This window comes from Rattus norvegicus, chromosome 9 (genome assembly GCF_021556685.1).
Source record: "Rattus norvegicus strain SHRSP/BbbUtx chromosome 9, alternate assembly SHRSP_T2T, whole genome shotgun sequence".
NCBI classification, from domain to species: domain Eukaryota; kingdom Metazoa; phylum Chordata; class Mammalia; order Rodentia; family Muridae; genus Rattus; species Rattus norvegicus.
Window position 1 is genome coordinate 40,744,480 of NC_141542.1, and position 23,833 is coordinate 40,768,312.

Below are 23,833 nucleotides of genomic sequence, written 5' to 3' on the forward strand. Positions count from 1 at the left end.
TTTAGTCCTCAGTGTGACCTTTAAAATCCCTTTTACATTAACTTGATAGGAGAGGTTCAGGTCCCAGGAACTACACATGCTTTATTGGTGTTGTGATACTATTCCCGGAGAGATGTAAACAAATATCTCCTCACTGCACATAGAAAACAGATGACAAACAAAAGGAAGAGAAGTCAATTTGGTGAACCAATGAGTTTTGTTGGGTTTACTTACAGGAATATGGGGGAGCCATTGCTTACAGATTTGAGTCATTCTTGTGACTCAAATACAGCTGCATCATAAAAAACACACTGCGGTGTGGATGGCAGGGTATGAATACTGGAGTCCTGAACAGCTTACAGGAAGCTCGGGTAGTCTGAGCCCCTTCCTTCCATGAAGCTTGGCTAGTCAGTCTTCCAGAGTCTATCTTCCAGGAAGCTTAGTTGGTCTTGCTGTCTCCTAGACAGTACTGCTTTGCTGGGCCTGTTTAATGCTTGCTTAACCTGGTGAAGAGAAGGCCTAGTGTGGCTGGTTCTTTTCAGGGACCCCACCACCACCACCACCAAAGCTTTAGAATTGCTTGCTTCCTGAATCCTGAGAGCATCCCTTTACAACATCCTGAGTCGAGTCTTAAAGAGCTTCCTTCCAATATTGAACAATTTATCTCAGACAAAATTGCTAAGCTACAGTTTGTGGAAGAAACAGCTGAGTAAGGATTCTGTCCTCCATTGGCCTGTGTTGTCCTGACTTCCATTTATTGGTATGTTTGTTGGAGAGAAGGCTTGCTTGTTTTTCTTGGCTTTACTTTGTCCAATATTCACCACTGGGTACATGATGGGGCTTGTTTAACTCTCACTTATATTTACTTTTGCATTCTGTTTACTGACCAGTCTTTTTCCTCTGGTGACTTCAGAATCCTGGGAATGGAAAGGACACTGAAATGGCCACAATTTCTGCAGTGCATAGAGCTTATAAGTGGCCATTGCGAAAATGTCTTTTTGATCAAATACTTAATAAGAATATGTTGACCCTGATTGACGATAACGCCTAACTCTAAAACTAGCTCAGATGAGCAAACTGCGGGGATGAAAGTGGGGGCATTATGAAAGAGAAAATTACTTGCTTGCTTTTTCAGAGGGCTCCCCCCTTGAAAAGGAGGGTTGCCGAGATGGCAGAAGAAACAGAAGAGTCTCCTTGTTAATCAGTGCTGAAACATCTTCGCACTCCAAGGAGAAGAGTTTTGAGAAAAGAGAGGAAGGACTCTGCTGGTTGGGATGATGAATCAAGCATTCACTTTGGAATCAGACTGAGAAAGCTGCTGTTGCAGAATAAGGGTGGTGTAGGTCGATGTCATTATGCAGGTGAAGGCAGACAAGATTAAACAAGGCCAGTCATTGGATGAGAGGGAAGTGAGGTGGGAACAGAGGTTTTATGGGGGGAATTAGAGGAAGTATTGAAAAAGGTAAAGGAGCTTGCAACCCCATAAAAACAACAATACCAACCAACCGGAGCTTCCAGGGACTAAACCACTACCGAAAGACTGACCCAGGGCTCCAACTGCATACGTAGCAGAGAACAGCCTTGCTGGGGGACCAGTGGAAGGGGAAGCCCTCGGTCCTGCCAATGTTGGACCCCCCAGTGCAGGGGAATAAGGGGGGGAAAATAAGGGGGATGTATAGGGGGAGTACCCATATGGGAGAGGGGATGGAATGGGGGCTTATGGACAGGAAACTGGGAAGGCGAATAACGTTTAAAATGTAAATAAAGAAATATATCTAATAATTTTTTTAAAAAAAAAAAAAGGGAGGGAGAAGCAGAAGGGAGGAAGAGGAGCTGGGAGAACATGGCCGCAGGTGTTAACATTCTTCTCTGCGCATGGATTCAGGCTGTTGTGACTATATTTAAGGAATGGGTGTGTACAGGGTTTTGTGTTGTCAATTGGATCAGAGGATATTGTATGGTGGTGACTCTTTCTGTGGTGACTTAACTGAGTCCACAGTAAGAGAGCCATGAGATAGGTGGCCACTGTATGAAACTGGCATGGCAGCGATCCACCTTGGGAACTAGATGGGTAGAGAGCTTGCTGCCAGGCTCGGAGAGTAGCCATTGGAAATGTGATATGGGATAGAGCTGTGAGTGAAGGCAGGTTGCCGCGCTGGAACGGCTTGTGGACTGCCTGGGTCAGAGAGTACTTAGGGCGGCGTGGAGCTGCTGAGATAAATTAGCGCTAGTTCCAGTGGCCTACTGGAGCCTGCTAGCGAGAGAGGGACCGCCCAGGTACGCACGAGGAGATCGTCCCACCATTTATTTCTACCGCAACTGGGTGGCTTCCAGTGCGTGAGTTTAATTGCAACTGCACATTGGCTTCTGCACATTTGCTGCTTCATTCACCCAATCCGAGCTGCAGGTCAGTCCCAGCCCTACAAGAACCACACTGTACACTCAGAGGAAAAAGAAGCAGGGAATTAAGATGTGAAAGGCAGGGACACCCATTTCACTACAGACTCTTTTCCAGTGTTGAGCTTGAATTAGTCTCCAAGCCAGTGATTCCATGAACTTATTAGATAGGTTAATTAATATCTGGAGGATTCTTTGCTCTTTTAAAAGATATACCCACCCTCACTTTGGTTTTATCCAATGTCCAGGGTCTTAAACCTATACCCGATTCCCAAAACTATGCAAAATAAATTCATTCAACAGTTAAACATTGATTGAAGTCTCAAGGGCTCTTAAATTATTTAAACGATAATTAAAAATCTACCGTGATCACTTCTCTTGAATATTCTTAAACTCCAAAAATGAGAGACAAAACATGTAAATGTAGAAAAATAAGATTTATTTCTATTTTTACTCTGAGTTTGCAAACATTAAGGTCCTGGATGTGTTTTACTCTATACATCTTCATATTTGCTATTTCCCTCGTTATTTTGTTTCGCACTTATGACCTAACCTGCTTTCCCACCTCCAGGGTGGGATGCTCCAAGATTTAGCCACCAACTGTGAGCCTAGCGTGAGAAATCTCACTGCCTCTCCCAAAGCGAAAGGGTTATAAATGGCAAATCAGCTATCTAGTGCTTTGTATTTTCGCTTTTATTTTTTCTTTTTCTTTCTTCAGCCAGACTTATATAAAGTCCCCGTGAGTTCTAAGTTTCATGCTTTCTTCTCGATTTCTTACAACAGGGAATCTTCCCTCCATGTACTGTTCATTTCAGAACATTCTCTAAGTCAGCTCAGCCCGCAGAAGGACCTGGCCTAGTGAGTTCTCAAAAGTTCAAATGTGCTTCGGTGTAATAGTGTTGTTGGAAGGAGCCCCGCAGTCGCCACTCCTGGAAGACAAGACAGGGCTCGCTCTGTTGTTGACTCCCATGGGTCTTGTTAGGTAACTCATTGCCTTAGTCTTTCCAGAGACAAGGCTTTTCTACTCGGTAAGTATCTCTTCTGACCCATGTGAGACAACTATTGGCCTGCAGTTCGGCATTCCTAAAATAACAAAAACCCAGAGCCACATTTCCCAAGTCTATTTGGTTCAGCCACACAAAATAAAGAAGTGTGTCACCTATATGATTATAGATTCCTATCAAAACCATTATAGCTACATGTATATTCAGGTATATGTAAGTATATGTATATGTATATACAGAGAGAGGGGGATACTCTCTCTACTAATCAAAACAACAAAACAAAGCACCTATCAATATACTTTTCTTTTTCTCTGTTCCATTTTTACCCTTTATGTTGACTTTTCTTAATTTTCATGGATTGGTCTTTTACTGCCTTTCATTCTAATCAAATTATCAAATTGGTCAAAACAAGTCTTAAGTTCTCAGCTACAAGATGCTCATTGCTCGTCTGAGTTTTCTAGGTCTAGGGTATGGAATCAACTGCTTTCCTGGGAATCCTGAGAGAGCACAGAAACCAAAGTGGGTTCAAGGGACATCCACATTTAGTGTCCTACATACTGCTCATGACCACTTTTGGAAGTGGGAAACATATCCATTTTTTTTTAAGATCCTAAATTAAGTCTCCTGTTTCCAAGATGATATCACAGGTTTTTTCCCCCATATTTCTGAAAGACTAAGGCATTGCTTAAAAGAGCCTATCCGAGCCAGCTCTCATGCCTACGTCATGTGTGCACTTGCTGGGGTATCACGCTGCACACTCAGCTGTATTGTGCAATCTGATTGTTTTCCACAGTAAATTCTCTGTCCAAAGTTTGAAGCCTCTAATCTTTTTAGTGTTTCTTCTACCTTCTGAGAAAAGAAAATATCTTTGTGATGAGTCAAGAATGTTCAGATATGCCCAGCCCGCAGCAGCTCTCTGCTCCCAAACCACGTGGGAGAGAGACCTCACGCATGGTCAGGTGGGCACTCCTGAGGCTGCAGAGCAGAAGAGACCACCAACACTGCCCACCCCTGCCCACATCCCTGGACCAAGAGGAAACTGTATAAGGCCTCAGGGTTCCCACAGAGGAGGGCCCAAGAGCAGCAGGACCGCTGCGTCTGAGACACCGCCAGAACCTGAAGGGATCTACCGGATAAACAGTTCTCTGCACCCAAATCCCATGGGAGGGAGAGCTAAACCTACAGAGAGGCAGACATGCCTGGGAAACCAGAAGAGACTGCACTCTGCACACATCTCTGACGCCAGAGGAAAACACCAAACGCCATCTGGAACCCTGGTGCACGGAGGCTCCCAGAAAGGGCGGCGCAGATCTTCCTGGTTGCTGCCGCCGCGGAGAGCTCATAGGCAGCACCCCACGAGCAAACTTGAGCCTCAGGACCACAGGTAAGACCAACTTTTCTGCTGCAAGTGACCTGCCTGGTGGACACCAGAGACAGGCCCACAGGAACAGCTGAAGGCCTGTAGATAGGAAAAACTACATGCCCAAAAGCAGAACACTCTGTCCCCATAACTGGCTGAAAGAAAACAGGAAAACAGGTCTATAGCACTCCTAACACACAGGCTTATAGGACAGTCTACCCACTGTCAGAAATAGCAGAACACAGTAACACTAGAGATAATCTGATGGCGAGAGGCAAGCGCAGGAACCCAAGCAACAGAAACCAAGACTACATGGCATCATCGGAGCCCAATTCTCCCACCAAAACAAACATGGAATATCCAAACACACCAGAAAAGCAAGGTCTAGTTTCAAAATCATATTTGATCATGATGCTGGAGGACTTCAAGAAAGACGTGAAAAACTCCCTTAGAGAACAAGTAGAAGCCTACAGAGAGGAATCGCAAAAATCCCTTAAAGAATTCCAGGAAACACAATCAAACAGTTGAAGGAATTAAAAATGGAAATAGAAGCAATCAAGAAAGAACACATGGAAACAACCCTGGATATAGAAAACCAAAAGAAGAGACAAGGAACTGTAGATACAAGCTTCACCAACAGAATACAAGAGATGGAAGAGAGAATCTCGGGAGCAGAAGATTCCATAGAAATCATTGACTCAACTGTCAAAGATAATGTAAAGCGGAAAAAGCTACTGGTCCAAAACATACAGGAAATCCAGGACTCAATGAGAAAATCAAACCTAAGGATAATAGGTATAGAAGAGAGTGAAGACTCCCAGCTCAAAGGACCAGTAAATATCTTCAACAAAATCATAGAAAAAAACTTCCCTAACCTAAAAAAAGAGATACCCATAGGCACACAAGAAGCCTACAGAACTCCAAATAGATTAGACCAGAAAAGAAATACCTCATGTCACATAATAGTCAAAACACCAAACGCACAAAATAAAGAAAGAATATTGAAAGCAGTAAGGGAAAAAGGTCAAGTAACATATAAAGGCAGACCTATCAGAATTACACCAGACTTTTCGCCAGAAACTATGAAAGCCAGAAGATCCTGGACTGATGTCATACAGACCCTAAGAGAACACAAATGCCAGCCCAGGTTACTGTATCCTGCAAAACTCTCAATTAACATAGATGGAGAAACCAAGATATTCCATGACAAAACCAAATTTACACAATATCTTTCTACAAATCCAGCACTACAAAGGATAATAAATGGTAAAGCCCAACATAAGGAGGCAAGCTATACCCTAGAAGAAGCAAGAAACTAATCGTCTTGGCAACAAAACAAAGAGAAGAAAAGCACACAAACATAACCTCACATCCAAATATGAATTTAACAGGAAGCAATAATCACTATTCCTTAATATCTCTCAACATCAATGGCCTCAACTCCCCAATAAAAAGACATAGATTAACACACTGGATACGCAACGAGGACCCTGCATTCTGCTGCCTACAGGAAACACAACTCAGAGACAAAGACAGACACTACCTCAGAGTGAAAGGCTGGAAAAACACTTTCCAAGCAAATGGTCAGAAGAAGCAAGCTGGAGTAGCCATTCTAATATCAAATAAAATCAATTTTCAACTAAAATTCATCAAAAAAGATAAGGAAGGACACTTTATATTCATCAAAGGAAAAATCCACCAAGATGAACTCTCAATCCTAAATATCTATGCCCCAAATACAAGGGCACCTACATACGTAAAAGAAACCTTACTAAACCTCAAAACACACATTGCACCTCACACAATAATAGTAGGAGATTTCAACACCCCACTCTCATCAATGGACAGATCACGGAAACAGAAATTAAACAGAGACGTAGACAGACTAAGAGAAGTCAGGAGCCAAATGGACTTAACAGATATTTATAGAACATTCTACCCTAAAGCAAAAGGATATACCTTCTTCTCAGCTCCTCATGGTACTTTCTCCAAAATTGACCATATAGTTGGTCAAAAAACGGGCCTCAACAGGTACAGAAAGATAGAAATAATCCCATGCCTGCTATCGGACCACCATGGCCTAAAACTGGTCTTCAATAACAATAAGGGAAGAATGCCCACATATACATGGAAATTGAACAATGCTCTACTCAATGATAACCTGGTCAAGGAAGAAATAAAGAAAGAAATTAAAGACTTTTTAGAATTTAATGAAAATGAAGGTACAACATACCCAAACTTATGGGACACAATGAAAGCTGTGCTAAGAGGAAAACTCATAGCGCTGAGGGCCTGCAGAAAGAAACAGGAAAGAGCATATGTCAGCAGCTTGACAGCACACCTAAAAGCTCTAGAACAAAAAGAAGCAAATACACCCAGGAGGAGTAGAAGGCAGGAAATAATCAAACTCAGAGCTGAAATCAACCAAGTAGAAACAAAAAGGACCATAGAAAGAATCAACAGAACCAAAAGTTGGTTCTTTGAGAAAATCAACAAGATAGATAAACCCTTAGCCAGACTAACGAGAGGACACAGAGAGTGTATCCAAATTAACAAAATCAGAAATGAAAAGGGAGACATAACTACAGATTCAGAGGAAATTCAAAGAATCATCAGATCTTACTATAAAAGCCTATATTCAACAAAACTTGAAAATCTGCAGGAAATGGACAATTTCCTAGACAGATACCAGGTACCGAAGTTAAATCAGGAACAGATAAACCAGTTAAACAACCCCATAACTCCTAAGGAAATAGAAGCAGTCATTAAAGGTCTCCCAACCAAAAAGAGCCCAGGTCCAGATGGGTTTAGTGCAGAATTCTCTCAGACCTTCATAGAAGACCTCGTACCAATATTATCCAAACTATTCCACAAAATTGAAACAGATGGAGCACTACCGAATTCCTTCTATGAAGCCACAATTACTCTTATACCTAAACCACACAAAGACCCAACAAAGAAAGAGAACTTCAGACCAATTTCCCTTATGAATATCGACGCAAAAATACTCAATAAAATTCTGGCAAACCGAATCCAAGAGCACATCAAAACAATCATCCACCATGATCAAGTAGGCTTCATCCCAGGCATGCAGGGATGGTTTAATATATGGAAAACCATCAACGTGATCCATTATATAAACAAACTGAAAGAACAAAACCACATGATCATTTCATTAGATGCTGAGAAAGCATTTGACAAAATTCAACACCCCTTCATGATAAAAGTCCTGGAAAGAATAGGAATTCAAGGCCCATACCTAAACAAAGTAAAAGCCATATACAGCAAACCAGTTGCTAACATTAAACTAAATGGAGAGAAACTTGAAGCAATCCCACTAAAATCAGGGACTAGACAAGGCTGCCCACTCTCTCCCTACTTATTCAATATAGTTCTTGAAGTTCTAGCCAGAGCAATCAGACAACAAAAGGAGGTCAAGTGGATACAGATCGGAAAAGAAGAAGTCAAAATATCACTATTTGTAGATGATATGATAGTATATTTAAGTGATCCCAAAAGTTCCACCAGAGAACTACTAAAGCTGATAAACAACTTAAGCAAAGTGGCTGGGTATAAAATTAACTCAAATAAATCAGTAGCCTTCCTCTACACAAAAGAGAAACAAGCCGAGAAAGAAATTAGGGAAACGACACCCTTCATAATAGACCAAAATAATATAAAGTACCTCGTTGTGACTTTAACCAAGCAAGTAAAAGATTTGTACAATAAGAACTTCAAGACTCTGACGAAAGAAATTGAAGAAGTCCTCAGAAGATGGAAAGATCTCCCATGCTCATGGATTGGCAGGATTAATATAGTAAAAATTGCCATTTTAACAAAAGCGATCTACAGATTCAATGCAATCCCCATCAAAATACCAATCCAATTCTTCAAAGAGGTAGGCAGAACAATTTGCAAATTCATCTGGAATAACAAAAAACCCAGGATAGCTAAAACTATCCTCAACAATAAAAGGACTTCAGGGGGAATCACTATCCCTGAACTCAAGCAGTATTACAGAGCAATAGTGATAAAAACTGCATGATATTGGTACAGAGATAGACAAATAGACCAATGGAACAGAACTGAAGACCCAGAAATGAACCCACACACCTATGGGCACTTGATTTTTGACAAAGGAGCCAAAACCATCAAATGGAAAAAAGATAGCATTTTCAGCAAATGGTGCTGGTTTAACTGGAGGTCAACATGTAGAAGAATGCAGATCGATCCATGCTTATCACCCTGTACAAAGCTTAAGTCCAAGTGGATCAAGGACCTCCACATCAAACCAGATACACTCAAACTAATAAAAGAAAAACTAGGGAAGCATCTGGAACACATGGGCACTGGAAAAAATTTCCTGAACAAAACACCAATGGCTTATGCTCTAAGATCAAGAATCGACAAATGGGATCTCATAAAACTGCAAAGCTTCTGTAAGGCAAAGGACACTGTGGTTAGGACAAAACGGCAACCAACAGATTGGGAAAAGATCTTTACCAATCCTACAACAGATAGAGGCCTTATATCCAAAATATACAAAGAACTCAAGAAGTTAGACCGCAGGGAGACAAATAACCCTATTAAAAAATGGGGTTCAGAGCTAAACAAAGAATTCACAGCTGAGGAATGCCGAATGGCTGAGAAACACCTAAAGAAATGTTCAACATCTTTAGTCATAAGGGAAATGCAAATCAAAACAACCCTGAGATTTCACCTCACACCAGTGAGAATGGCTAAGATCAAAAACTCAGGTGACAGCAGATGCTGGCGAGGATGCTGAGAAAGAGGAACACTCCTCCATTGTTGGTGGGATTGAAGACTGGTAAAACCATTCTGGAAATCACTCTGGAGGTTCCTCAGAAAATTGGACATTGAACTGCCTGAGGATCCAGCTATACCTCTCTTGGGCATATACCCACAAGATGCCCCAACATATAAAAAAGACACGTGCTCCACTATGTTCATCGCAGCCTTATTTATAATAGCCAGAAGCTGGAAAGAACCCAGATGCCCTTCAACAGAGGAATGGATACAGAAAATGTGGTACATCTACACAATGGAATATTACTCAGCTATCAAAAACAACGAGTCTATGAAATTCGTAGGCAAATGGTCAGAACTGGAAAATATCATCCTGAGTGAGGTAACCCAATCACAGAAAAACACACATGGTATGCACTCATTGATAAGTGGCTATTAACCCAAATGCTTGAATTACCCTAGATGCCTACAACAAATGAAACTCAAGACGGATGATCAAAATGTGAATGCTTCACTCCTTCTTTAAAAGGGGAACAAGAATACCCTTGGCAGGGAATAGAGAGACAAAGATTAAAACAGACACAGAAGGAACACCCATTCAGAGCCTGCCCCACATGTGGCCCATACATATACAGTCACCCAATTAGACAAGATGGATGAAGTAAAGAAGTGCAGGCCGACAGGAGCCGGATGTAGATCTCTCCCGAGACACACAGCCAGAATACAGCAAACACAGAGGCGTATGCCAGCAGCAAACCACTGAATTGAGAATAGGACCCCCGCTGAAGGAATCAGAGAAAGAACTGGAAGAGCTTGAAGGGGCTCGAGACCCCTTATGAACAACAATGCCAAGCAACCAGAGCTTGCAGGGACTAAGCCACTACCTAAAGACTATACATGGACTGACCCTGGACTCTGACCCCATAGGTAGCAATGCATATCCTAGTAAGAGCACCAGTGTAAGGGGAAGCCCTGGGTCCTGCTAAGACTGAACCCCCAGTGAACTAGATTGTTGGGGGGAGGGCGGCAAGGGGGGGGAGGATGGGGAGGGGAACACCCATAAGGAAGGGGAGGGGGAGGGGGATGTTTGCCCAGAAACCAGGAAAGGGAATAACACTCGAAATCTATATAAGAAATACTCAAGGTAATAAAAAAAAAAAAGAATGTTCAGATATCCTGCTTAAGCATAGTCGTATTTCTAACATAATTCGCAACTGTCTTCTGCAGATAGAAATTTCTAATCAAGGAAATGCCAAGAGATAGCACCATTCCTAACCTACAGGCCTTAAGAAGCTTTAGTGGGACAGACTCCTGTTCATGCTTCCATTCCTAGACCGTCACTCTGAAGGATCCCTACCACTGACGAGCAGAGCCTCTGTAAACCACTTAGTGGGTACACGTCCCGAAGGTGATAGCTCTCTACGTGCTGCCCCCAGAAAACTTAGCATGAAGGCATGGAAAACATTCCTATCTCCCCTGAATTATTCTCTGTTATTTAATGGTACTCAAGCATCACCTGCAAGGTATCATCCCTAAGAACTTTCCAGGAGGAGGAGAAGACATTGAGAATGGAATGAAGAGAGTTTAGGAAATGCTGTGTTGGGTAAGAACTCAGCTTCACTCCAGAGTCAAATATTCTCAGCTGCTGCCTTTACTTCAGCATCTTCTTCGTCTTTTTTTTGTTTTTTCTTTCTCATTCTTTCTCATGCTCCAATTTCACATTTACAGAATGGGCTCCCTGAATGGAATTTATATTTCATTAACCCAATCAATGCACAATTCTGTTTAGATAGAATCCTAGCAACAGCAAGACTCTATTTGTATATTATAATTGATAGTCACCTAGGAACCACACGCTGCTTGAAAACTATGCCCATTAAGCTTAGACACCAAACACTCGACTTCACCTACAGCTTCCCTTCTGGCCTCTTATCCATGAAATCATTTTGTCAAGTCCATTATCACACTACAGGCTTAGACTAATTGTGTGAATTCCACTCCCTGGCATTACACGGTCTGCAAGGCGTGCTGAGCTCCTCACCACCTGGCCGCCATCACACACAGTCTTCTGAAGAGGATACCTCAGCCTTGTTTTAAATTAACCACTTCCTGCTACTCTGTGCGGATAACTTCTTTCAGCATCAGTGTCCTGTCTTTCACCAGTAAGACCATGTTTAGATGGTGAATCATTGTTGATGTGACGAGAGTGTGTGGATAGAACGTGAAACGGGCTGGAGAGATGGCTCAGTGGTTAAGAGCACTGACTGCTCTTACAGAGGTCCTGAGTTCAAATCCCAGCAACCACATGGTGGCTCACAACCATCTGTGATGAGATCTGAAGTGCTCTTCTGGTGTGTCTAAAGACAGCTACAGTGTACTTATAGATAATAAGTAAATTTTTTAAAAAGAACATGAAACACATACACATAGGCAAATGCAACATATATGGGCGGGTGCACATGCAAACACACATGCATATACATGTGCATGAATGCACAAATCAACTTTTGGAAGGCGTATTGATTATATTAGAAGGTGAGACATAAAAGCAGAGGCATAACCAAAGGCAGCATAAGATAGATACACACATGAATGCATGCCTGCTTTCTTCTACATGGTAAAAGCTGTCCTGAATATTACATGTTTAGAAGTTTAATTTGAACAAATTGCAGTTTTTATGCATTCAAACATTCACTTTAGCATTTGTGGAAACTTCAAGGCCTACATGATGCGAATTACCCCAAGACCTTAAGAAGCCTCAGGCTCCCTTCTCAGGAACATAAATTTACAGTCTCTCAACACTGCTCAACATTTCTCTGTACAAACATCCAGTAGGCTTTCAAAATGAATACCATTTAAGAGTCTTTTGGGTTTGTTTGTTTGCTTGCTTTTTAATTTTATTTTTCTTGGATATTTTATGTATTTACATTTCAAATGTTATCCCCTTCCCCCCCTCTCTTATATCCTCTGCCCCTGTTTCTATGAGGATGCTCCCACCTACCCTTTCCCACCTGAACATCCTGGCATTACCCTACACCGGGGAAACGAGTTTTCACAGGACCAAGGGCTTTACCTCCTATTGATGCTGGACAATACCATCCCCTACTACATATGTGGCTGGAGCCATGGGTCCCTCCATGTGTACTCTTTGGTTGGTGGTTTAGTCCCTGGGAGCTCTGGTGGGGTCTTACTGGTTGATATTGTTGTTCTTCCTATGGGGTTGTAAACCCCTTCAGCTCCTTCAGTCTTTTCTCTAACTCCTCCATTGGGTTCACCTTGTTCAGTCCAATGGTTAGCTGCAACCATCCTCATCTGTATCAGTAGGGCTCTGGCAGAGCCTCTCGGGAGACACCCATATCTGGCTCCTGTCAGCAAGCACTTCTTGGCATCAGCATTAGTGATGTCTCAATACTTCTTGTTCTTACTAGATAGCAACATCATCGACCTCTATGATTATAAGAGATGAAATGCCAAAGAATGCTTGCTAGACGCCATGATGTCATCTGAGCGGCACCAACAGAACATTCCTAGCCTGTGTTATAGAATTCAGATCGTCTTGAATATTGCCTTCATTTTACACCTCAGAAATTTAGATGATTCATTGTAGGAAATGTTGGATATGGCTTTCGACTGATGGGGATATATTCTATTAATAAGCTCTAAATCTGAAATCCTTCGCCAACCTCAGAATCGAATATAAAACTCCTGGGTTAGTAGGCAATGTGAAATGTGAAAACTATCAGTATCCTTATTTCTGAAATAATACTGGCTCCATCTGGTGGTCAAAGTAATAATTCCCAGTTCCATCTATGATTAAGAAAAAAAAAAAAACTTTAATAGAAAGAAAAAAATGTCATTAGGTACAAATATTGAAGAATTTATAGTATATATCAGTATACAGAACATTAACATTTCTACCTTTTATGAGTCTTTTTCATGGATAATATAAATAATAACTTGGTTTTATATTGCAGTTTAAGAAGAAGCAAAACTATAGTGTAAGAAACAACATAATTCTTTACTTTATGAGAACATGTAATCATCTCAAAATATATTTAATGTATGTTATTGAAAACAACCAAAAACCCATTACTATTTTAATCAACGCATCGTAATTAGAGTCAACCTATTGCCAATTAACATGCAAAACATAGCATAAGCTATTTAGTAATTCAAGAATCCCATGGGATCAATGTTTCATTGCCATTGCTTCTCTGAAGGAAGGATCCGAGAGGCATGAGTGGACTGTTCTTATAAGGGGAAAGTCCACTTTGCTTTGCTTTTTGAAAAGAAAAAAATTATTTATTTTTTATTCTTTAATCCTTTTTTACAGTCGACTTCATCCCCCTCCCGGTCTGCCCTCTTCCCAACCACTCCCCATCTCATTCTTCCCTCCCACCCAAACCCACTCCTGTCTCCAAGAGGATGTCCCCACCCCTCCACCCTTACCTCAACCGGCCTCCCCACTCCCTGGGGCCTCAAGTCTCTTCAGGGTTAGGTAGATCTTCCCTCACTGAGTCCAGACCAGGCAGTCCTCTGCCGTACATGTGTCAGGGTCCTCGTATTACCTTGTATATGCTGCCTGGTTGGTGGCTCAGTGTCTGAGAGATCCTGGGGGTCCAGGTTAGTTGAGACTGCTGGTCTTCCTATGGGGTCACCCTCAGCCTCAGCTTCTTCCAGCCTTTCCCTAATTCAACCACAGGGGTCCCCGGCTTCTGTCCATTGGTTGGGTTTAAGTATCTGCATCTGACACTTCCAGCTGCTTGCTGGGCCTCTCAGAGGGCAGCCATGCTAGGCTCCTGTCTGTAAGCACACACACATCAGTAATAATGCAGGCCTTGGATCCTCCCCTTGAGCTGGATTGTAATTTGGGCCAATCACTGGACCTCCTTTCCCTCAGTCTCTTCTCGATTTTTGTCCCTGCAGCTCCTTCAGACAGGGACAGTTCTGGGTCAGAGTTTTTGATGTGGGATGGCAACCCCATCCCTCTCCTAGATGCCCTGTCTTTCTACTGGAGGTGGACTCTACAAGTTCCCCTTCCCCAGAGGGGAGGTGTACCAGAGACCTGGGAGGTGAGAGACTCCTCAAGACTCAAAGGGAGGGACCTTGGATGAAATATAAGTCCTTTTCTATGCAGTAGCCCTTAGCCAGGGTTTTGAGGAAACTCAAGTTTCAAGCTGAGCCTTTTGTGCTGTGTCTGCCTGTCTCTACCTCCTGTCAACATCAGCACTGGGATTAATGACACAGGGGTCAGGTCAGGCATTTATGTTATAGTACAGGAGATTCATACTCAGGTCTGCATGCTTGCCCAGTGGACCATCTCTGCAAACCCCAAGTCAACCTCTCCCACGGTAACGTGTAAAATAACTTTCTTGGATTGCTTCCAAAATTGCTCTACAGAGTAAATAGTAAGTGAAACTTGATTCTTTTTTCTTTTTCCTTTTTTCTTTTTTTTTTTTTTTCGGAGCTAGGGACCGAACCCAGGGCCTTGCGCTTACTAGGCAAGCGCTCTTCCACTGTGCCAAATCCCCAACCCCGTGAAACTTGATTCTTGCTTCTGAAATCCACTCTATGATGATGACAATGATGATGATGACGACGACGATGACGATGATGGCAATCATTTACTTTCTTCCCTTGTAGCTAGCTGGTCCAGTGATGTTTGACAACAGCAGTGCAGACCCCACCACATAGGAAATAGAGCTCTATGTGTGTCTTTACCCAAAGAGTAAACCCAGAAAAATAAACCATGGCTATGAACAAGGTGTGTGCATGCATGGCACCAGAATAAACATAAGCGAGATTTTTATCTGATTGTGTATATAGTGAATTTCAATCCAAGCTCACCTCCTCTTTTTTGCTGTATGAAAATGGACCTAGGAATTTTCCCTTAGGGGTCTGGAGTCATCTTGATAATACAGAGTGCGGGTTGTACAGGAGACGGTAAGGCTGGGTGGCCGTGGTGGTCATTTCCCATGGGCATACTAGCCCCTTCACACTCAGGCCGTTGTTTCTGTGGCTTTAATCCAGGTCTGCATCCTGCCCAGGCCAAACTTCTTTCCTGAAGCAGACCCGGACACAGTCCGAGCGATCAGTCTTCCCATCCTCTGAACAGTGGGGATTGGTTCAAGGAGGATAAACGAAACTTTCTGCTGGGACTTTAGAGACATTTAAGCCTGGCGTCAAGCTGTTAAGACATAACCATGAACTGCTAACCACTGCATTTGCCAATGCGTATGAGAAAACTGTGTGCCAAAATGGGAAACATACAAAGGCAGAACTGAGAGGGTGGGACAGGGCGGGGCGGGGTAGGGCAGGGAGGGGCGGGACGGGGGTGGGGGATTTCTAATGATGTCATTTGGTGACCTGCCTGCCTCAGGCTTCAGATACCTAACGTTTTTAAAGTGATTCTGTTGCTTGTGACCATTGTAGTTCTGTACTATAATTATGAGCGCCGTTATCTTACTGAGACGCATAGGTCACAGGCCTAAGCAGTTCATTGATAGCTAGCGTCAAAGTCCAGGGGACAGGGGACTGCCATTCAGATAATGTACCGAGAACCAGGTCGTACTGTGTAAGCAGTGTTCCATGTTGGACAATGGGTCTCGAAGCAATCAAACCCAAAGAGCGCTTCAGTGAAGGTAGAGATCCTTCCACGGTCAATAACACAGCTACCCCACTCTGACAGTTCTTCAAACATCGTGAACAAACACGGGATCTAAAATAGTCGGACTAATTTGTACTGCTTGCTACTGGCACTTCCTTTCCAATCTTTTAACTCCTGTCGCTTATTCTTTCATCGGCCACAAATGGCACTGAAATAGGAACCAGCGGCCCCAATCTAGCTTTGGTTTCCACCAGATCAAAGCCCTAGTGTGGCTAATTAACAGTTAGGGTTTTCCACATCCCTTCATGGCTTGCTTGCAACATTAGCATTCAGCCCTCGCTGAGAGGTCTCATGCCACATAATGTGATTGATTAAAGAATATTTTTTATTTCATCACTGTCTCTATTTTTTTTTTCTAGTCCGCTTGTCACCTGTCCCTGGGTCTGTGAGAGGTTTGTATAAAACAGTAAAAAGCCTATCTTAAGAGAAACACAATGTGTGACATCATGACAAAAGCCAGAAAATTGTGTGTTCCTATGAACACGTCACTCTTCCTTTGGGTGGGTCCCTGCTTTGCTTGGGAGAGTGACAGACAGAAGGGCCTGGCGTTTGTCAGTTTATGTCACAACCATGGCATTTAAACACAGACCTCTTTGTAGGTTTTTGTTTCTAGCCAAAATTTTTGGGAATTGTGCCAAATACATATCGACTCAAATAAGCGCGAAAGATCGGTCCCTTGAAGTCAAATATTGTTTAATTGTAACAAATTGCTTCTGTTGGATTTATGATGTTTTTAGATGTTGAATTATTTTCTTCTATATGCCTATTTCTATTTATCATAAGTCATTTTTGTCCCCTTGTACATAAATGGAAAACTCACTGCCAGTGTATTTAAAAATTCTATATGAATACACTTTTCCTTATTCTTTTCTTTTTTCTTTTCATTCATTCTTCTCCCATACAATACATCCTGGACCCAGCCCCCACCCCCCGCCCCCTGCCTCCTCTTTCCCCCTGGATCCACTGCTTCTCCAGTCCCCTTCAGAAAAGAGAAGTCTTCCCGGGGATGTCAACCGAACATGGTGTAACAAGATGAAATACAACTAGGCACATGCCTTTATATCAAGGCTGGATGAAGCCAGTAGGAGAAAAAAGGATCCCAAAAGCAGGCAAAAGAGTCAGAGAAACCTCCATTCCCGCTGCTAGGAATCCCACAAACACACCAAGTTAAACAACCCCAGTCTATATGCAAAGGGTGTAACTCAGGCTCATGAGGGTCTGTGACTGTCCCTATAAGCCTACCTAGTTCATTCTGTGGGCTGTGTTTTCCTGGTTTTTTTATTTTCCTACTGCTTTGGCTCCTACAATCCTTTCTCCTCTCTTCCACGGGGCTCCCCATGTTTTGTCTAATGTTTGAGCGTGGTTTTCTGCATCTGCTCCCATCAGTAGCTAGAGGAAGCCTCTCTGATGATGGTTGGGCTAGGCTCTGATCTATGAGTACAGCAGATATCAATAGCAATCAACCTGTTCCACAGGCTGCTTTTTGTCAGTTGTGTTTGGTTCTACCCTAAGTCTCTGAGCCTGAAATGGACCTCACCATGTACCCCAGGATAATCTTAAGGTCCTGGATGAGGATAAGTCTTTGGACTCAACCTCTGTTTACTTTTGGATTTTGGAAATAGAATGTCACTCATCCAGGCTGACTCGGAACTCACGTTCTAGCCAAGGTTTCCCTCAAACTCAGCAATCCTCCTGCCTCAGGTTCTTGGGCACTGTGATTCAAGTACAAGACACCATGCCAATGATCTGCAGGGTGTCTTCTGCCATAGTTAACGGCAGCCAGGTGCTGATATTAAAGCATGACCCCTGAAATTATCAGGATGAAGCAACATACACAGCTGTGAAGGGCAGTCACTCCAGAGTTGGAGGCAGGAAGACCATGAGTTCAAAGCCAGCCCACAAAAGTTCCAGGTCTGTCTGATTTACATGGCAAGATCCTGTCTTCAGATTTAAAAACAAAAATGAAACTAAGAATTGTGTGGGAAAGTAGAAAGAAAGGAAAGAAGCCAATTACAGAAATCCCAAGATACATGTATTTTTTTAATTTTTTTATTAATACATTACACTCCACCCTGCAGCCTCTTCTCCCCTTCTCCCCCAACACACGTCCCCTCTCCCCTAAACTCACTGCTGCTCTATCTCCCTTCATAAAAGAGCAGGCTTCCCAATTACGTCAAACAAACGAGCCATAATAAGATGTAATAAGTCTAGGCACAAACCCCCATGTCAAGGCTGGACCAGGCAACCCAGTAGGAGGAAAAGGGTCCCAAGAGCAGACAGAAGAGTCAGAGACAGCCTTTCTTTCACTCTCAGGATGTCCACAAGAACACCAAGCCACATACCCATCGTGTATGTGCAGAGGAACTGGCACAGATGTATGCAGGATCAGAGACTATTGATTTAATCCATGTGATCCCTTATGAGCACCGTTTAGTTGATTCTGTGGGCCATGTTCTTGTGGTGTCCTTGAAGGGTTATATATAGGCTAATTACAGTTATCAGAATTATAAGTAGAAGGGAGGGCTAGAAATTGCCTCCATATGTCCTGGTAAAAGAGAATAACCAGGAAAAAAGAAAGCAAAGAGAGTAACCATCAACTGAGAATAGCCCTAGCATTTGATCATCCTCAGCCTGGACTCAGTGAATACAGTAAACTCCAGAGGTGCCTGTCTACTGTAGAAGCCCAGAACTCGGAAGCTATAGCTGTTGACTTGATATATTCAGTTTCATCTCTCAGAGCGATGAATGCTTAGGAGGTCTTGAAAGCTGCTCATCTTCGGAAGATCTTGATGCTATGTTTCCCTCCCAGATTCCCAATATATTTGGAAGGCAACACCTATCTTGGGCATTACATGTCTCAGAAGGTATAATCTGAAAAGTGTTCAGGACAATGTGAGTACCTGCCCCGCCCACGAACTGTTTTGTAACTTAGAAAAGAAACACTGCCAAACTCATTCTCCAAAGTTCTACCTCAGGGGCTGGGGATTTAGCTCAGTGGTAGAGCGCTTACCTAGGAAGCGCAAGGCCCTGGGTTCGGTCCCCAGCTCCGAAAAAAAAAAAAAAAAGAACCAAAGTTCCACCTCAGCATACATCAAAATATAGTAGGAATGCAAAGAGGAGGAGGAGGGGAGGAGAGGGGGGGAAGAAAAGGGGAAGGAGGAGGGTAAAGGGAGAAGGGGGAGGAGGAGGGGAGGGGGATGATGAGGAAGAGGAGGAGGAAGATGATGATAACTGTATAAGGGAAAGACTATGAGATCTCAACCCCACATAAAGAGCTATAGGCAACTAGGAAATGGTGATAATGGGAGAAATTGTGTTCTCTAGGGAAGTGCACACTAAATTGGGTATCCAATACCAAGCGGTCCTTCCTAAAAATATACATATAAGTAACATCACTCAGGCTGAGAATTTTATAGTTAGGAATATTTATATCTATACATATACATATAGACTAGATATATATCTAGATCAGATATAGATATATAGATGTATGTGATATATACATTATATACATTATATATACAATATATACCACACACATATATTTTATACACACACACACACACACACACACACACACACACACACACTAACAACATCTAATGCAAAAAAAAAGGCCATGAATTTGAAAGTGAGCAAGGAGAGGCATATGGGAAGGTTTACAAAGAGAAGGGAAAGTAAAGGAGAAAATTATGTAATAATCTAAAAAAAACAAATTTATTTTTAAAAAGAAGAAAACTATAGTCCAATTTCTATGGTAAACATAGAAATTTTTTTCAAAAAAGTTCTTGGAAACTAAATTCAAGAACACATGAAGCTAATCATATACTATGGTTTAGTTGCAAATATGCTATGATTATACAACATATATACATGGAAAACATTCAGTGCAGCACATAGACATAAGGAAAGAAACTGTATGGTATTGTCTTAGTTCTACTTCTCTTGCTATGATAAAGCACTGCACTTTATAAAAGACAGTGTTTAATTTACCTCATTGTTTCAGAGCATTAGAGTCCCCGGTGACAGAGTGAAGAAACAATTTCATGCCCAGCTCCATGCCTCCTGATCCTTCCAGAAAAGTTCAACTGGGAACCAAATATTGAATATGAGCCTATGGGGACCATTTCTCATTCAAAGCACCACAAGCCTGTTATTATTGACATTAAGATCTGTTTCTTGGAGCATGTGTCCTTATCACATGTTGGAGCATCTTTTGGGTATATGCCCAAGAGAGGTATAGCTGGGTCCTCAGGTTTGTTCATAGCAGCCTTATTTATAATAGCCAGAAACTGGAAAGAACCCAGATGCCCTTCAACAGATGAATGGATACAGGAAATGTAGGACATCTACACAGTGGAACACTACCCAACTATTAAAAACAACGACTCCACGAAGTTCACAAGCAAATGGATGGATCTAGAAAATATCCTGAGTGAGGTAACTCAATCACAAAAGAACACACATGATATGTACTCACTGATACATGTATATTAGGCAAAGAGTTTGGAATACTTGTGATACAATTCACGGACCGCATGAAGCTCAAGAGGAAGGAAGAACAAAGTGTGAATGCTTCAGTCCTACTTAGAAGGGGGAACAAAATAGTCAAGGGTAGTAGAGGGTGGTAGGGACTTGGGAGAAAGAGAAGGGGAGGGGGAAAGGGGCAGGATCAGGTATGGGAGGAGATGGGGGAGATGTACAGAGGGTCAGGAAATTGAACAGAGGTTGTAGCAATGGGGGACAGGGAACTGGGGGTAGCAACCAGAAAGTCCCAGATGCCAGGAAAGCAAGAGCCTCCCAAGTCCCCATGGGGATGACATGAGCGAAATACCCCACAAAGGGGAGGGGAAACCTGTCGAGACCATATCCAGAGGCTAGGCATGACCCTCAGTTGAGGACTGGGGTCACCCACACTCTCCAAAGTTATAACCCAGAATTGCTCCTGTCTAAAGGAAATACAGGGACAAAGAGTGGAGCAGAGACTGGAGGAAAGGCCATCCAGAGTCTGCCCCACCTGGGGATCCATCTCATATGCAGACACCAAACCCAGACACTATTGCAGATGCCAAGAAGTGCTTGCTGGCAAGAGCCTGTTATAGCTGTGCCCTGAGAGGCTCTACCAGAGTATTGATAAATACAGAGGTGGCTGCTCAAAGTCAACCACCAAACTGATCACATGTACCCCAATGGAGGAGTTAGGAGAAGAACTGAAGGAGTTGAAGGGGGCTTATCTTGCATCAGTGGGAGGGGAGGCCCTTGGTCCTGTGAAGGCTTGATGTAGAGGAATGCCAGGGCGGTGAGGCAGGAATGGGTGGGTGGGTAGGGGAGTAGCACCCTTATAGAAGCAGGGTAAGGGAGGATGGGATAGGGGATTTGCAGAGGAGAAACGGGGAAAGAGGATAACATTTGAAATGTAAATAAATAAAATACCCTACACACACACACACACACACACACACACACACACACACACACACACACTTAGTTGAAAATGAATCTGTTTGTATCAACTAACATGAAAAAAAAATAATCTGTTTCTTGAAAGCAATCAAAAAGAAGCATCCTGGACTCCAATACAATTTGTGTTTGTGTTTTTTGATAGAGTGACTAAGCCACCTAGAATCCAGAATTACTATTGAAAGGTATGAATCCTTTCTTCTTCTTGCTGAAGCCTTTCTCTTCCAGCCACAGTGTTCCCTCCAGCATTTTCATTAGGGCCGGCTTGGTGGCCATATTTCCTTTATCTTGATTTTTGTCAAAAAGTTTTGCTTCTCTGAAAACACAAACAAAAAGAAAAAAACAGAATATTTCAGTTATCTAGAGCTGGGCTGGCAGTTATGTATCTCCCAGTCTGAAATTTGTCATTCTAAGCCATTGTAAGGTTTCAGCTGAAAAGTCAGTTGCGATTCTGATGGCCCTGCTCTTTCTCTCTTCCGGCTTTTAAATACTTTCTTTGCTCCTGTACTTTCAGGGTTGTGACAGTAACGTGCCACAGAGAGTTCCTTCCTGACTGATCTGATTTGTGTTCTATGTATGGGAATAAAATTCCCTTTCCCAAGATTTGGGGAATTTTCTCTTAGGGTTTTATTGTAAATAATGTCTATTCTTTGGGCATGAAATTTTTCTTTTCCTTGTGCGTGAATCATGGAACCCCAAAGTCCCTGCATGCTCCGTTCATATACTTCAAATTTTAGCATTAACTTCAGTTGAATGGTCCAGTTCCTCTACTTTGACAGCAAACAAACCATGACACTCTGTCTTCCACATAACCCACTATTGTTGAGGGTTTCTACTGAACTTTTTGTAACTTGGTGAGCCTCCAGAACCACTTTCCACATTGCACTCAACACAATGGAAACATATAATTCTGAAAACTAGTATTTTAAACATTATCTTCTGCTTCTTGAGATTATAACATAATTGCATCTTTCCCATTTTATCCCCCCTCCCATGCAACCATCTTACTCTTTCACAAACTCAGGGCCTAATTGTTGATATATATATGTATATATATATATATATATATATACACACATATGTATGTGTATATATGTATATATGCATATAGATAGATAGATATAGATATTCTTATATACATGTATATATCTGAATACAACCTGCTCAGTATGTATAATTCTAATTGCTACTTGAACTATTATATTTTTATCTCCACAATTTCTATTTGGTCCCTCACCAATACTTTTTAATCTCTTCATTGAATTCTATACCGTGAATTGACTTCCTTATTTTATTTAAATATTTGTATTCTCTCAGGTGATATTGTGTCCCCTCAGACGGGTTTAAGCATATTTACAAATATACTTCTTAATTCTATGTATGTATTTTTATAGAAGTCGCTTTCATCCATGGCTATTACTATCAGATTGATCGTTTTTGGTAGTAACCTATTGTCATTGTTTCTCATGTTCTCTTACGTCTTGGGACTGAGAGCTACCTATCTGGGGTTAGGTTATCGTTGAAGACATTTTTCTCTGTTGTCGTTGCTCTTATTCCTTTAATTTGGGCTATCTCTGTTTTCAGTGGAAGTGTTTGCAAGGTTGAGGAGAGATAAGGTTGTAGAAGGGTCATGGTGATGTTTTCCTCCATGACACCAGTGTTCTGAACACCAGGCTCTATTCCTAGCCCAGCCCTATAGATTTAGAACTCAGCAACATTACTATCCACTGGTTAATACACTGCTCATAACAGTAAGAGTTGCCTACGATAAAAGAGAGACATTTGTTAGGCACTGATTGTTTTAGAAGCAGAGACTTGATAGTACCAGGTATCCTAATACATCATTTAATGTGGGCATGAGTGTAAAAGAAAAGAAAATATACATAAGTATTAACAGCAAGAGTAGCCATTTGTATTCAGCTGCTAGGTAGGAATAATAAAAGTGAAGAAAAATTTAGAAGGGAGGGGAGTTATGGGAGTTTTGGTTAATATAAGACTAAAAAAGCAAGGAACAGAAAGAGATACTCAGATATTGAAAGTCATGTTAGCCTCTGGGCTTTTACAGAAGTACCAGGAAGAGGATAGGCTATAGTGTATGAGAAAAGAAAGAAGAAAATAGAAGGAAGGGAAAAAACAGAAATAAAATGCTGTGTTAAAAGGCATGAACAGTAGCAGACAGACAATGCTACCTTGCTACAT

The 23,833-nt window shown here is 42.0% G+C and overlaps 1 long non-coding RNA gene across 2 annotated transcripts in view; it reads right to left on the reverse strand.

The window, feature by feature from the left end:
* Positions 1–23,833, reverse strand: part of LOC120094649 (uncharacterized) — a 47,286-nt gene that overhangs the window by 3,726 nt on the left and 19,727 nt on the right. Inside the window, exon 5 of one of the 2 annotated variants that reach the window (XR_015629057.1) lies at positions 18,229–21,950. The exons of the other annotated variant lie outside the window; for it this stretch is intronic. This is a non-coding gene — a long non-coding RNA (uncharacterized LOC120094649). Of the gene's footprint in view, positions 1–18,228; positions 21,951–23,833 lie in introns of those variants that run through there. 2 annotated transcript variants of the gene reach the window in all.